We start from the raw sequence: 14,703 nt of genomic DNA on the forward strand, positions 1-14,703 counted from the left end.
AGCGGGGTCTCACTCTCTTCATGGACGGACGGCTCCTGTCCTTCTATGGACCTTTCCATTAAGGCATCTGCCACGACTGGGTGTCTGTCTTGTTCTGCTTTGAGTGCCAATTCTTCCTCCGCTTTACAGTCTTCCAGAACCCTGGCCAGGATGGGCACTGGCAACTTCACCTCGTTACCACTCTGGTACTGCTGCTGTGAGTCTGTGACCAGCATCTCCTTCTCTTGCAGAAGACCATTTAATGCTTCCCTGAGCAAATCCACATCTTCCTTTAAGGCTTTATTCATACTTTGCCACGTTGACAGGTGATGTTTAAGCTCAGAGACTTCCTTCTCCAGTTCATCTCCTCTGTGCTCAGCGGCTTGTCTCCGGCGACTGGAGGAAGCATTGCTATTTATACCAGAGTCAGTCTTACTGCCTTCTTTTCCGCTTTCGTCACTGTCTGAATGGGAGTCACCACCACCCAATCGGTCATCCGGAAACCAGCCGTCTCCATCTAAACAGGTCACATTTTCTGGAATGGCTGCCACCGCTATCATGACTTCAGCCTGTGGAGCCCTGTCATTTCTCTGTGTCAGTACCTCTGATAGCACAGCGTCATACTCCGCTCTAGCGCTTGTTACTGGCCATGACATGTCACAGTCACCCCCAGAGCCAGTCTCACCCCCCACAACATGGTGAACCTTCCCACTGCTCCCTAACCGGGTGTCAGCTTCAGGGGCTTTATTAACCACGTCACTTACAGTCTTCTTGGGGTACACATCAGGTGACATGTCCGTAAGTTGGGCAGATGCTCCCTCCCCAATGGTCAACACGACATTTGACCCTTCAACTTTGGGAGGAACACATGTTTTAAGGTACGCAACCCCACCAACTGAGAGCCCTCCATTCACCTGTTGTAAAGACACTCCCTTCTCCCACAAGTCTGTGAAGAACTTAGAGTCCCGGCCAATTATCACTGGGCAGGGTAAGGTTGAGACTACGGCCACATCATGGATTGCACTGTCTTTGGCCATCTCTAGGACCACCCTGACTATAGAAAATTGCTTAGTGTGCCCATGGATGCAGGTGACCTTGATTTTCCTACCGGGTATTTCAAGCCCCTCAGGTGCAACCCTTAGTAGAGTCACTGGACCCCCAGAATCGACCAGTCCATACATTTCCATCTCCTGCATCCGTATGACACACCCCCGTAAACTTTCACCAGGTGGATAGTTCACACAACATACCGGACACACATAACTCATAGGCCCCGGGCACCAATTTGTCTGTGGTACCTCTTTGGTATGCTCCTGCCCCTTTTGAGAAACCACCATTCCTCGAGATTCCACCTCTTTTTTGGCGACTACCCCTCTTCGGGTTACCGCCCCCATTTGGGACTCCACCCCCTTTTGGGCAATCATCCCCATTTGGGTCACCACCCACTTTTATGGACACCACCCCTTTTAGGTACAACCCGTGGACTTCCCCACAGCACTCAGACCCCAGTTCGCACAGTACACCCCTATGTCTCTGGGCTTGTACTGGCCCTTTAAGAGTCTGCAAAGAAAAAAAAAAAAAGTAAAAAAATTTTTTTTTTTTTTCAATTCTCCAGCTCCTGCTGGTAATCACAAGCTGCTGCTGCTGAACCTCTTGCTGCAACTGCAGCCGCACTCCACAATGCTCTGCCGCAGACTTCGTGGACCCGCCGATCCACAGCAAGCCGCTTGTCACCTTCGTGGACCCGCCGATCCACAGCAAACTTCGTGACCTCACCGAGTAAAAATGAAGCGACATTATCTAGAACACGGGGTAGAGATAATCGGTGTTATATCATGGGCGAAAAAGCCCGAACAGTACCCAGTGTCAAGACAGATAGCAGGACTGACTGCAATATATATACAATAAACAAAAAGAAAGAGCACCTGAAGCAGTTGTATAGTCCAATATATCAAAAAGTAGTTTATTATTAAAACAGATCAACAAACAGGTGTAGGAAGAGCAGAAAGGGAGTCATACACACAGCATAGCACAATAGCCCAAACGGAGCAGCTGACGGTACGTGGGGTGGATTATGTACATCTTATGGGGGGATACCGCATAATACAACTGGCCCAAAGCCACAAAAGGCTAAGATAATAACAGGGCCACACTCCCATGATAGGTAGTCAAATCGTATAACAGCTAATGTAAACAGCACCATATAGGGAGAGGCAGGATCCCCCAAACATACCCGTAATAAGTGCACCAACCACCGCAGCGTCCTCTGCTCACCCCGACGCGCGTTTCGGAATGAAACCTTCCTCAGGGGGCGTGTCGTGGTAGGCTGCTCATGGCGTTTTAAAGTGTGTTCAATTACGCTGTACCGGAAGTAAAGCGACATCACTATGGTGACGGGTATGCCGGACGCACCGGAAATACGTCAACATCACCAAGGAAACAGGGACGCTTGGAAGACACAGCGCCCGCAGAACAGCTGACGCCGGCACACGTGGGGCCCCACGCGGCCGGACGACAGACCGGCCGCAGGCACGGAGTCCACAAACCGCACCTGCACAACAATGATACAGCAGGATACTGGGAATCACAGGACTTAAATGCACACGCAACGAGCGTCACTGGGAAGTAGCCACTGGGAAGTAGCCACAATAATAGAAGCCAATGGCGCTTGCGCAGAACAAAGATCAGAAACACACCAAAATAGCAGGTAACCACTAGATTAATCAAACAATATATAGTACGCAGAAAAATATATACATGTGCAACGTAATGTCATGACAATACATATATATACAATTGAAACGATCCATATAAACAGTCAAAGTACAGTACACTAGTTGAACAAATATACATACTCTGACATTAGGATACTATACCAGAACGGTATATTCAACAGATAACATCAGACTCAATAACCATCCTACAATAGAATGGATCACCATAAAGGGACTAAATTATTTCCTCAAATATACTTGAATTTCTTATATATATATAATATTTCCCTTATATAGGGACAGTCCACAGAAGAATTTAATTGACCGTGCAGATCTAGTGTTCAAGCCAAGAATCCAACGAGGCCGTTGTATCCGTAATGTCTGATGGAATAGATGTCCAAAAACACATGACAATCCAGAAGCACACTAAATATAATACAAAGAATGAGAAACAAAAATAAAAAGTTAAAAACAATTAAAAAACAATACACTGCAGCATGGACAGGCGTGCAACAGTTGGCGATCACAAGAATGGGGCAAACGAGAGATTCTCATTAAGTCCACGAGGATGAACTGTCCCTAGGGTCCATATCCAGCGCGACTCCATCATACCCAAGCGTTTGGATAACTGGCCCCCCCGAATATTAATATGGAGGGCATCAATACCACGTACCCGTAGTAGTGAGCCATCACAATCATGGAAGATCTTAAAATGACGAGGTATCGTCTTGAGGGTGGAAGTGTCCACCTGCGCAGATGCCGCCTGGATACCCAGAACGTGCTCCCGCACACGGACCTTAAGCTGGCGAGTAGTTAGACCAACGTATATTAAGCCACACGGGCATGATGCATAGTACACCACGTATCTGGTAGTACATGTAATACGCTGTCTGATATTAAAACTCTTCTGGCCGCTAGAGTCCGTGAAGGAAGTACACCGATCAATATTAGGACAAGCGACACATCTACCGCAGGGGACACAACCACCCCCTCTCGAAAGATCATCCAGAAATGTGGTTGGACGTGACTCGACATAGTGGCTATTGGTCAAATGGTCTCTGAGGTTCTTGGAGCGACGGAACGTGATAGATGGCCTAATAGGGAGAAATTTGCTGATTACAGGGTCAACTGTTAGAATAGGCCAAGCTTTTTCCAAAGCGGCCCTCACTCGTTTAGATTGTGAACTAAACGTGGTAATAAATCTAACTACGTTGTCCTGACCACTAGTTTTACTTTTAACTCCATATAGTAAATTATGGCGCGAGGTGTATTTAGCCCTATGGTATGCTCTTTTTAGTACCCTATTACTGTACCCTCGTAGTTTAAACCGCTCCCTTAGTTCCGAGGATCTTTTCTCAAAGTCTGATTCGGTTGAACAAATACGACGTAGCCTCAAAAACTGTCCAATGGGAATTGATTTAACCATATGAGATGGATGACCCGAAGAGGCATGGAGGAGTATATTAGTGGCGGTGGATTTTCTATAAACGTCTGTCTGTGCCATTCCTCCCGCATCCCTGGAGATGGTAACGTCCAGAAAATCTATTTTATTCGTATTCCATACAAAGGATAAATGGATATTACGGTCATTACTGTTAAGTGTGGAGATTAATTGCGCAAGGTCGGTGGGTGTGCCCTGCCAGACGAAGAAGATATCGTCGATGTATCGTGTCCAAAGAGGGACACGATCCACCAACCCCTGTTCGTCGGACAGGAAGAGGTCTCTCTCCCACAACCCCAGGAACAGACAAGCATACGAGGGCGCAAAGGAAGCCCCCATAGCCGTCCCCTGGAGCTGAAGGTAGAAAGACCCCTTAAAAACAAAAAAGTTATGGGTAAGGGTAAACTCCAGTAGTTCCAGCAGTAGGTCCCTCAAGCCACGAGAAAGCGTGGACATGGCAAGATAGTAACGGACAGCAGCAATACCATCAAGATGTTTAATATTGGTATAGAGGGACTCTACATCAGCTGAAACCAAAAGAGTATCCCCCCCAAAACACAACCCATCCACCTTGCGCAATAGCTCCCCAGTATCTTTAATAAAAGAAGGAAGGTTGATGACCAAGGGTTGGAGGTGGAAATCAATCCATCTATTAATATTCTCGAGGAAGTTTCCCCTACCTGAAATTATAGGTCTCCCTGGTGGTGACGTGGTATTTTTATGTATTTTCGGGAGGAGGTATAGGGTAGCTATGGTAGGTTCAGAGACCACCAATGCGGAAGCCAGGTCCTTGGTGATAACGTCGTCCTGTAGTGCCCGCTTAATTATGGTCTCCAATTGGGCACTATATGCAGAGAGGGGGTTATAGGTCAGTTTTTTATAACAGGTGGTATTGTTTAGTTGCCGAAACGCCTCCCTCTCATACATAGCCGTTGGCCACAAGACGACGTTACCACCTTTGTCCGCTGGCTTCACTAGAACATCCGGCAGTCCCTGAAGGACCCTAAGTCTGATTCTCTCCTCCCGTGATAAATTATCATGGGAAATATACCCAGGGATTTTATTAAACTCCTCCGTCACCACCTTAACAAAGAGATCTATGTTAGCACATGATGACAGGGGGGGAAACTTCCTAGACCGGGGGCGTATCGAAGGAGGAACCTTACCTCCTTCGTGCAAATGCTCCACCGCCAGTTCCTCCAAAATCCTTAGCGCATCTTGTTCCTCCTCTGTAGGGAATAACAATTGTAAGTCGTTGTTGTAAAAATAACGCTTAAACAGTAATGACCTAGCAAAGATGTTTAAATCTTTCACCGTTGTAAAAACATCAAATTTTGATGCAGGTGAAAAGGATAAACCCTTTCCAAGTAGTTGGAGGTCAGCATCAGACAGACAATAGCTGCTTAAATTAATCACCTTATTATCCTTATTATTAGCATGAGATGATGTTGCAGCTGATCTTTTATAAGGATGGAATGAATGATCACGAAGTCTTGTTCTATCCAATCCGCCTACTCCTCCTTCAGATGCAGAGGAGACATCAGACCTGCCACTAGTAGATGATATTGAGGTATTTGAAGGGGTCCTGCGGGGGCCCGGATTATTTTTACTCCTCCATAGATACACTCTCTTATTTTGATAGTCCCTAAGATCCCTATTATATTTAAGGATCTGGGATTCTTGGATCTTTTTAACCAGTGTATCCATGGATTTTTCAAGCTCAGTTTCAAATTGTTGGATTTTATCCATAGGACAATTAGCTCTAATATCCACTTGAGCTTTATCAATTGTACCATCAAGTTCGGAGATACTAGTGGCATTGAGATTAATCAACAACTGCATCAAAGTCAATGAACATAAATTACAGGCCTCCTCCCACTTAGAGACAAATTGCTCATCCTCTACTGGGTATGACGGAATCACACGGACACGAAGACCCCTGGGAATCATCTTGGTATTGACATATTTTTCCATAAAAGAACGATTCCACCAGATCCTGGTACGTCTAGCGATCATAGTCTTCATGGAGCCACAGCAAGCTGACTTGAGAAAAAAAAACTTCACAGTCTCTCACTGACCCCAGTCAGCACAGACTCCTGTCTGTTACACCCGGTTCTCAGACCGTTCTCTGGGTCAGATCAGCCAGCGCTGCAACATGTGCTTCTTGGACCTTTGCCCCTCGCATTCTCCACCATATGTGAGGATACGCTACCTGAGTGTGTTGGGGGACACTCGCTTGGCACAAGATTCAAGCACTCAGGCACGGTACCTCACATGAGTCTGGTTTATTAAACTGCAAAAACCATATTATGTACAGTCCATTGCAATACAGCCACGGAACATTAAAGGACATCAGACAGTTCATGTAGCAGATAGGCTTCTCTGCTGTATATTACAATTCCCCCAGTCCGGGGTTACCTTTCAGGAGTTCACTTCTCACACTGACTTCACGTCAGTCCCAGGTCCTCAACACAGACCATCCAGGTCTACGGTCTCCAGGTGCTTCCAGGAGGACTCCACTCCTAGGAGCCTCCAACACCGACCGTCCAGGACCTTGCAGCACCCAGGCCACTCTGTAGTGTCCAGCCAGGACACATGGAAGTCTGTCCACAGTTGCAGTCTCCCAAACACTCCCACCGTGTGCTACACACACCTACTTTTCATAGGTGTAACCACACCCAGGTACCTGTCACATGGCTAGTCAGGTGAGTGTGACATCACCACAGGTCCTTCAACACAAAACCAACTTACGTATTCAGACACGCCTCTTTGGGTGGGTTTGTAGGTGACTAGACCCACCCATCTCTCCAATCACCTGGAAGCCTTCCCAATGTAAACAAATCCCTCAGTAGTAGATCTGCTTGAGCAAAACATACCCAGGCTTCCATCACAGGGCCACCTACCTCTGTGATACATAGCGTCCATCAATCACATGACCAGTTGCTGTTTCAACCCAATTATGTCTCCATGTGCATCCCGAAGTGCACATGCAGCGCCCCCTGGCTGCAACACTTGTCCCTGCACCACAATATATATATATAATATAAATATATATATATATATATATACACGATATATGTATATCTATGTATTCTATGTGTATATGTCTATTCTATCTATTCTCTTCTACCCTGTCAGTGTGATTTTACTGTATGCGGCACATGAATTGCCAACTTTTCAAAGGACACCAGTACATAAAAAAATAAATAAATAAATAAATCGGACAGCACTCGCATGGTCCGAGTGCTGTGCGATTTTTTTTTCTCGCACCCATAGGCTTGCATTGACTAATCTTGACCAAGTTTCGGGGACAATCGCAGCATGCTGCGATTTTACACTCACGCAGAATACGCCTGAGAAAATAAACTGTGATGAGAGCTGCCCCATAGATTAACCCTGGTCCGAGTGCTATGCTATGTTTTCACGCATAGCACTCGTCCGTATTCTATGGTAGTGTGACTCTGACCTTACACATAGAGAAGGAAGGTGGTCAGATCATATTTGCATGGGACAAGCAGATCACGTTGTGACATTTTTTGCAGTCATATTTTGATTTCCTTCTACCACCAGTTTCAACGGTGCAGGTAGTGCATGTTTTGGGAGGTGGGAGAGGTGGTGATTTTTCTTAATTATTTTGAGATGAAATCTTTCAGTTGGACTTACAGGCTAGAGGGGATTCCACAGGCTTCTTCAGTGTAGCTCTCCACTATCCAGTTTATTAGCCAATGTTTTCAGGTAAATACTTCTATGCAGTGGTTTCAGAGGATTTCTGAAGTAAATCACTTAATTGATACCACCCATATTCAACATTAATCAACAACCAATTCCCAGGTATAAGTATGGCTCAGGAACAAAGGGGTACTCAAAGCAAACCAAATAATTTTAAAAATTTACTTTTTATTGATAATGAAGTAAAAAAATTTAATTAAAAAATCCAAGAAAAATTCAAGAAGAAAGGAGGGACATGGAACTCAAAAAATTAATAGCTGCCACATTGTAAAGATAGGACTGTGTCCAAGTTGTGATATGCTTATTAAGAGGATTTATAAAGAGACCACTGGTATACAATAAAATTAATTTCCAAAAAAAATCATAAATTAAAAGTAAATTTCCAAAAAAGCAAATACTGATATAATTACTAAAGTGCCAAGTGCTCAATGGAAAATACATCTATTCAATAGTAATGAAATAAGCTGGTAGCTGATATCATTAGAAACAATTTATTTATAGATATAGTCATATGATAGCTTAACCACTATCAAAACGGTATATGAAAAAAAATACCAATCAGTATCATCCTCTTAGATATTCCTTAAACTCCTTTGCAATGGCTGAGAGGCATCATCATATCGTGCATAATCTATTGCCCAAAAGCAGCATAGTTTGCTGGCACCTGTGCATGTCAGACATTTGCAAACAATCATTATAAGGATGAAATGTGTCCCATATTAGATTGAGGTACAGAGACAATCATATGGATATTAACCCTTGTATGTACTTTGAATCGCTGATATGATATTGTTAAATCAAATCACCAATGGAGGCACAGTGCTCCTTTACCTGGATCCTTGCGCACAGTCAACACACGTCAACACAGAAAAAGCATGAGTAACCACTGACTAAATGGACCTGGTTATGAAATAAATGGAACATGTTATAAAGTTGATAATTATTTCACTTAAGTGAAATAGTGAAGACTTAGTGAAATGTTTATGCAAATAGTATGAAATGGTGCAAAAAAAGATATAGACAATGTAGTGTACGGAAAGAATGGAATGAAATATAAAATAGGTGCAACATAATAATAGGGATGTTGTGATGAGATAATGATATCTCCAAAATAGAAGAATAAATGATATGAGTGGATACATTGGAGTGGAAAATAGAAACAATCCTGTCTTAGGAATGTATAAGAAAATGGTGATAAATAATGATTCATCCAAATTGAAGGATAGGCTTTATATAAGTGAACATAGAACCCCTCAACAATAGTTACGGAGACAAACAAAAAAATTGAAAAAGGTTATTAAATATTGATGATAAAATTAAAGAAAAAAAATAAATAAATAAATCCTTTTTTATTTTTATTTTTATTTCCCCCCTTTTCCCCTTATAAATAAAAATATTATTCACCTCAACATTGGTGATGAGTTAACAAGCAAAAGTAAATATATACATAAGTATCAAATGAGGAGCGATTTCTATAAGGAGGTTGAGGTATTACAGTTGTAAAATATGTCCATAAAAATGTATTCATTCCCCTAAAAATATTCATTAGACGCAGTAGGGATCCATCTTGATCCACCCATTATGTTTTTTTGTGTTTTTTTCACCATTGATTCCAATCAAATTGCAGAAATGTATCAAACGTCAAGGCATCTCAAATTCAGCGAACCCCGGATACCAATCAGCTAGTGCATCAATTGAAAAAAATAAAAAAACAAGGTAAGTACAGAAATAAAGAATGAAAAAAGTCAATTTAAAACACCCACTGCCTACATCACCCAGGAGAATAACATGATGGAAAGATAGAAAAAATGCACTAAAAAGACCACATTATTACCAATATTATGAAATAAATCAACTATTGAGCGCTGTGTATGCATCAATCAAGAAGGCAGCAGAAATAATAATCCATTTTCAGCTTCTCTGACCATCAATTTCCTCACTGAACAGCTCCAGCTGAACAATTTCCAAGAAGCTGCTGACTCAGCAAGGACAATCTAAAGTGTCTTTGCAGAGTCAAATGTCCACAAGTAATTAAACTCCTTGTACCTTAAAAAATACATAGAAAACTATTGTTTAGAAATACAGATCATAATTCAAATGAGACAAGGATCATCGATAGGACTAAAAAAAATGCATTAAACTTATTGGATATATAAATTGGATATCATGTGACTATGGTGCCTGACCTAATGAAGATTTTGATATTTTGTAATATTTCCAATCTATACACTTTCGCCTTTCAAATAATTTTAATACCGGTGTTCAAGATTCACACATTGGAGACAATTCATCAAAGCTTTTATGCCAGAAAACGTATAAAAGCTCTAAAGACTCACAACAATTTTGAAAAGAAGGTTGAGCAAAAATTTGGTGACATTTGGTGTTTTTTGCCAGTCTGACCCAGTCTGATATTATTCATTAGCCAAGCTAGCTTCCTTCTCTTTTGTGGCCTACGTAAAGACAGAAAAGGAGGATGGCGAATGTAATTTGTTGAGTCTGACAACCAGCCCACTTAATTTTCTGTGAAAATCGAAAAAAAAAAAAATTGAAGAAACTCTCCAATTGTATAAAAACCAACACAAAAGGAGTAACTGGTAGATTGGTTTGAAACGAAGTTAAAATCTTTGCATAGTAACAAACTCAAATTAATTAAAATGTAGAATTGCAAGGAGCTTGGCTAAGGATTTGCTTATGTTCATTTACAATATTTCATCCAGCAGAAGGCCCTCTTTCATTATGTATTTCATGAAGTTTGAAGTAGAATACTGATGAGACATATTTTGATAATAGGTTTTGATTTTCTTTTTTGTACCTTCATATTATTACTGGACACAAGCTACTTAGACTTAACATTTCAGGAAAACGCTATCTGCTTTATAATATAAGTGTGACAAATTGATCTGCCATAATTAAATAAATGTAAGCAAACAACAGAGTAAGATAAGCAATGCCGATTGCAAGAACATGTATCTGTGTAAAGTTTGACTTAAATCACTTATTGATTCAAACAATGTTATGACTTATCCAAGCCATTTTTAACAGTACATGGGATTGAAAAATGCCAAGCTGATGATCTTAATGACATAGTCATTTGCTATGATCAGTTTCATTTATATCATTCTTGTGAGAATTGACTTTTAAACAAAGATTTCGCCAGTAAGATCGAGCACTCGCTGTTGCATTTTGACATAGAAGAAAAATTGAAATTCAATCTGTCCTTTGTGAATGTATCTGCAAGTCTTTGAAGAGTCCATGCAAGATCTTGCTGTTTTAACAGTTGTTTAGAACTTTCTAAGATTAAAAAAGAAAAGGATAAAATTAAGAGAGCAGCTAGGTATATAATCAATTTTATGTAAAATATGAATACATTTTAAACACAAGGATTTTATTAACCCCTTGGTGCCAGCAGCAGTACTAGTACGGCGCACCGATCACCGCGGTCTCGCGCTGAGCGCCGCGGTGATCGGGTGCGGGTGTCAGCTGTATATGACAGCTGACACCCCGCAGCAATGCCCACGATCGGCGCTATCGCCGATCACGGGCATTTAACCCCTCTGATGCCGCTGTCAGTAGTGACAGCGGCATAGAGGGGGATCGCGCAGGGACGGGGGCTCCCTGCGCTCTCCCACCGGAGCAACGCAATGAGATCGCGTTGCTCCGGTGACCCGGAAGGAGTCCCCGGATCCAAGATGGCCGCCAGACTCCTTCCGGGTCATGAAATGACCTGGCTAGCCGGCGCCTGCTGAGAGCAGGCGCTGGAGAGCCAGCTAAACTGCATGTCAGATCGTTGATCTGACAGTGTGCTATGCACAGTGTCAGATCAACGATCTGATCTAATACAGAGATGTCCTACCCTGGGACAATGTTAGAAAGTAAAAAAAAAAAAATAGAATGTGTAAAAAAAAATTAAAAAAAATCCCCAAATAAAAAAAAAAAAAAACATTTCCCAATAAATCCATTTATTTATGTAAAAAAAAAAAAAACAATAAATGTACACATATTTGGTATCGCCGTGTCCGTAACTACCCGCTCTATAAAACTATCCCACTAGTTAACCCCTTCAGTGAACACCACAAAAAAAAAAAAAAAAAAACAAGGCAAAAAACAACGCTTTATTATCATACAGGCGAACAAAAAGTGGAATAACACGTGATCAAAACAACGGATATAAATAACCATGGTACCGCTGAAAATGTCATCTTGTCCCGGAAAAAAAAAACCACCATACAGCATCATCAGCAGAAAAATAAAAAAGTTATAGCTCTCAGAATAATGCGATGCAAAAACAATTATTTTTTTATATAAAATAGTTTTTATTGTGTAAAAGCGCCAAAACATAAAAAAAATTACATAAATGAGGTATCGCTGTAATCGTACTGACCCGAAGAATAAAACTGCTTTATCCATTTTACCACACGTGGAACGGTATAAACGCCTCCCCCAAAAGAAATTAATGAATAGCTGGTTTTTGTTCATTCCGCCTCCCAAAAATCGGAATAAAAAGTGATCAAAAAATGTAATCTGCCTGAAAATGTTACTAATAAAAACGTCAACTCGTCCCGCAAAAAACAAGACCTCATATGACTCTGTGGGCCAAAATATGGATAAATTATAGCTCTCAAAATGTGGTGATGCAAAAACTATTTTTTGCAATAAAAAGCGACTTTTAGTGTGTGACGGCTGCCAATCATAAAAATCCGCTAAAAAACACGCTATAAAAGTAAATCAAACCCCCCTTCATCACCCCCTTAGTTAGGGAAAAATAGTAAAATGTAAAAAAATGTATTTATTTCCATTTTCCCATTAGGGCTAGGGTTAGGGCTAGGGTTAGGGCTAGGGTTAGGGCTAGGGCTAGGGTTAGGGTTAGGGCTAGGGTTAGGGTTGGGGTTAGGGTTTCAGTTATAATTGGGGGTTTCCACTGTTCAGGCACATCAGGGGCTCTCCAAACGCGACATGGCGTCCGATCTCAATTCCAGCCAATTCTGCTTTGAAAAAGTAAAACAGGGCTCCTTCCCTTCCGAGTTCTCCTGTGTGCCCAAACAGTGGTTCCCCCCAACATATGGGGTATCAGCGTTCTCAGGACAAGTTGGACAACAACTTTTGGGGTCCAATTTGTCCTGTTACCCTTGGAAAAATACAAAACTGGGGGCTAAAAAATAATTCTGCATTTCAAATGGCGCTCCTTCCCTTCCGAGCTCTGCCATGCGCCCAAACAGTGGTTCCCCCCAACATATGGGGTATCAGCGTTCTCAGGACAAGTTGGACAACAACTTTTGGGGTCCAATTTGTCCTGTTACCCTTGGGAAAATAAAAACATAGGGGATAAAATATCATTTTCGTGGAAAAAAAAATATTTTTTATTTTCACGGCTCTGCGTTATAAACTGTAGTGAAACACTTGTTGGTTCAAAGCTCTCACAACACATCTAGATAAGTTCCTTGGGGGGTCTAGTTTCCAATATGGGGTCACTTGTGGGGGGTTTCTACTGTTTAGGTACATCAGGGGCTCTGTCATGATTCCAATGGCAGGGAATCACAAAAGGACAAGCACCAACGAGCTCTAGGGTGATGGAACCTGAGCTGACCGCGACCCTAAACCTGAACACACAAATAACAATAGCCGGGGAACGTACCTACGTTGATCCTAGACGTCTCGCACCTGCCGAAGATCTAACTTCCCCTATTAGAAGAAACACAAACCTCTCTTGCCTCCAGAGAAATACCCCACGTAAATAGCAGCCCCCCACATATAATGACGGTGAAATGAGAGGAAGGCACATACACAGTATGAAAACAGATTCAGCAAAATGAGGCCCGCTAAAACTAGATAGCAGAGGATACAAAAGTAAACTGCGCGGTCAGCAAAAAACCCTTCAAAAAACCATCCTGTAATTACTTGAACTCATGTTCCAACTCATGGAACATGAGGAGCAATTACAGCCCACTAAAGCAACCAGCAGCAAAGAGACAATTATATGCAAGCTGGACAAGACAAAAATAAAGCAAAACGTGGAACAAGAAAATCAAAACTTAGCTTGTCCTGAAGATTACTGAAGCCAGAAGCTGAGGTAACAAAACACTCTGATAACCTTGATAGCCGGCGGGGAAATGACAAGAAAGCCCGGTTAAATAGGAAACTCCCAAATCCTAATAGAACAGGTGGACACCAGAGACAGCAGAACACAAATCACCCAGTACCATCAGTAACCACCAGAGGGAGCCCAAAAACAGAACTCACAACAGTACCCCCCCTCCTTGAGGAGGGGTCACCGAACCCTCACAAGAACCACCAGGGCGACCAGGATGAGCCCTATGAAAAGCGCGGACCAAATCATCAGCATGAACATCAGAGGCAACCACCCAAGAATTATCCTCCTGACCATAACCCTTCCACTTGACCAAATATTGGAGTTTCCGTCTGGAAACACGAGAATCCAAGATCTTCTCCACAACATACTCCAATTCTCCCTCCACCAGCACCAGAGCAGGAGGCTCAAGCGAAGGAACAACAGGTACCTCATACCTCCGCAACAACGACCGATGGAACACATTATGAATAGCAAACGATGCCGGGAGATCCAAACGAAACGACACAGGGTAAGAATTTCCAAGATCCTATAAGGACCGATGAACCGAGGCTTGAACTTAGGAGAAGAGACCTTCATAGGAACAAAACGAGAAGACAACCACACCAAGTCCCCAACACGAAGTCGAGGACCCACGCGGCGATGGCGATTAGCAAACTGCTGAGCCTTCTCCTGGGACAACTTCAAATTGTCCACCACATGACTCCAAATCCGATGCAACCCATCCACCACCATGTCTACTCCAGGATAATCAG

This window comes from Ranitomeya imitator, chromosome 1 (assembly GCF_032444005.1).
Source record: "Ranitomeya imitator isolate aRanImi1 chromosome 1, aRanImi1.pri, whole genome shotgun sequence".
Taxonomy (NCBI): Eukaryota; Metazoa; Chordata; class Amphibia; order Anura; family Dendrobatidae; genus Ranitomeya; species Ranitomeya imitator.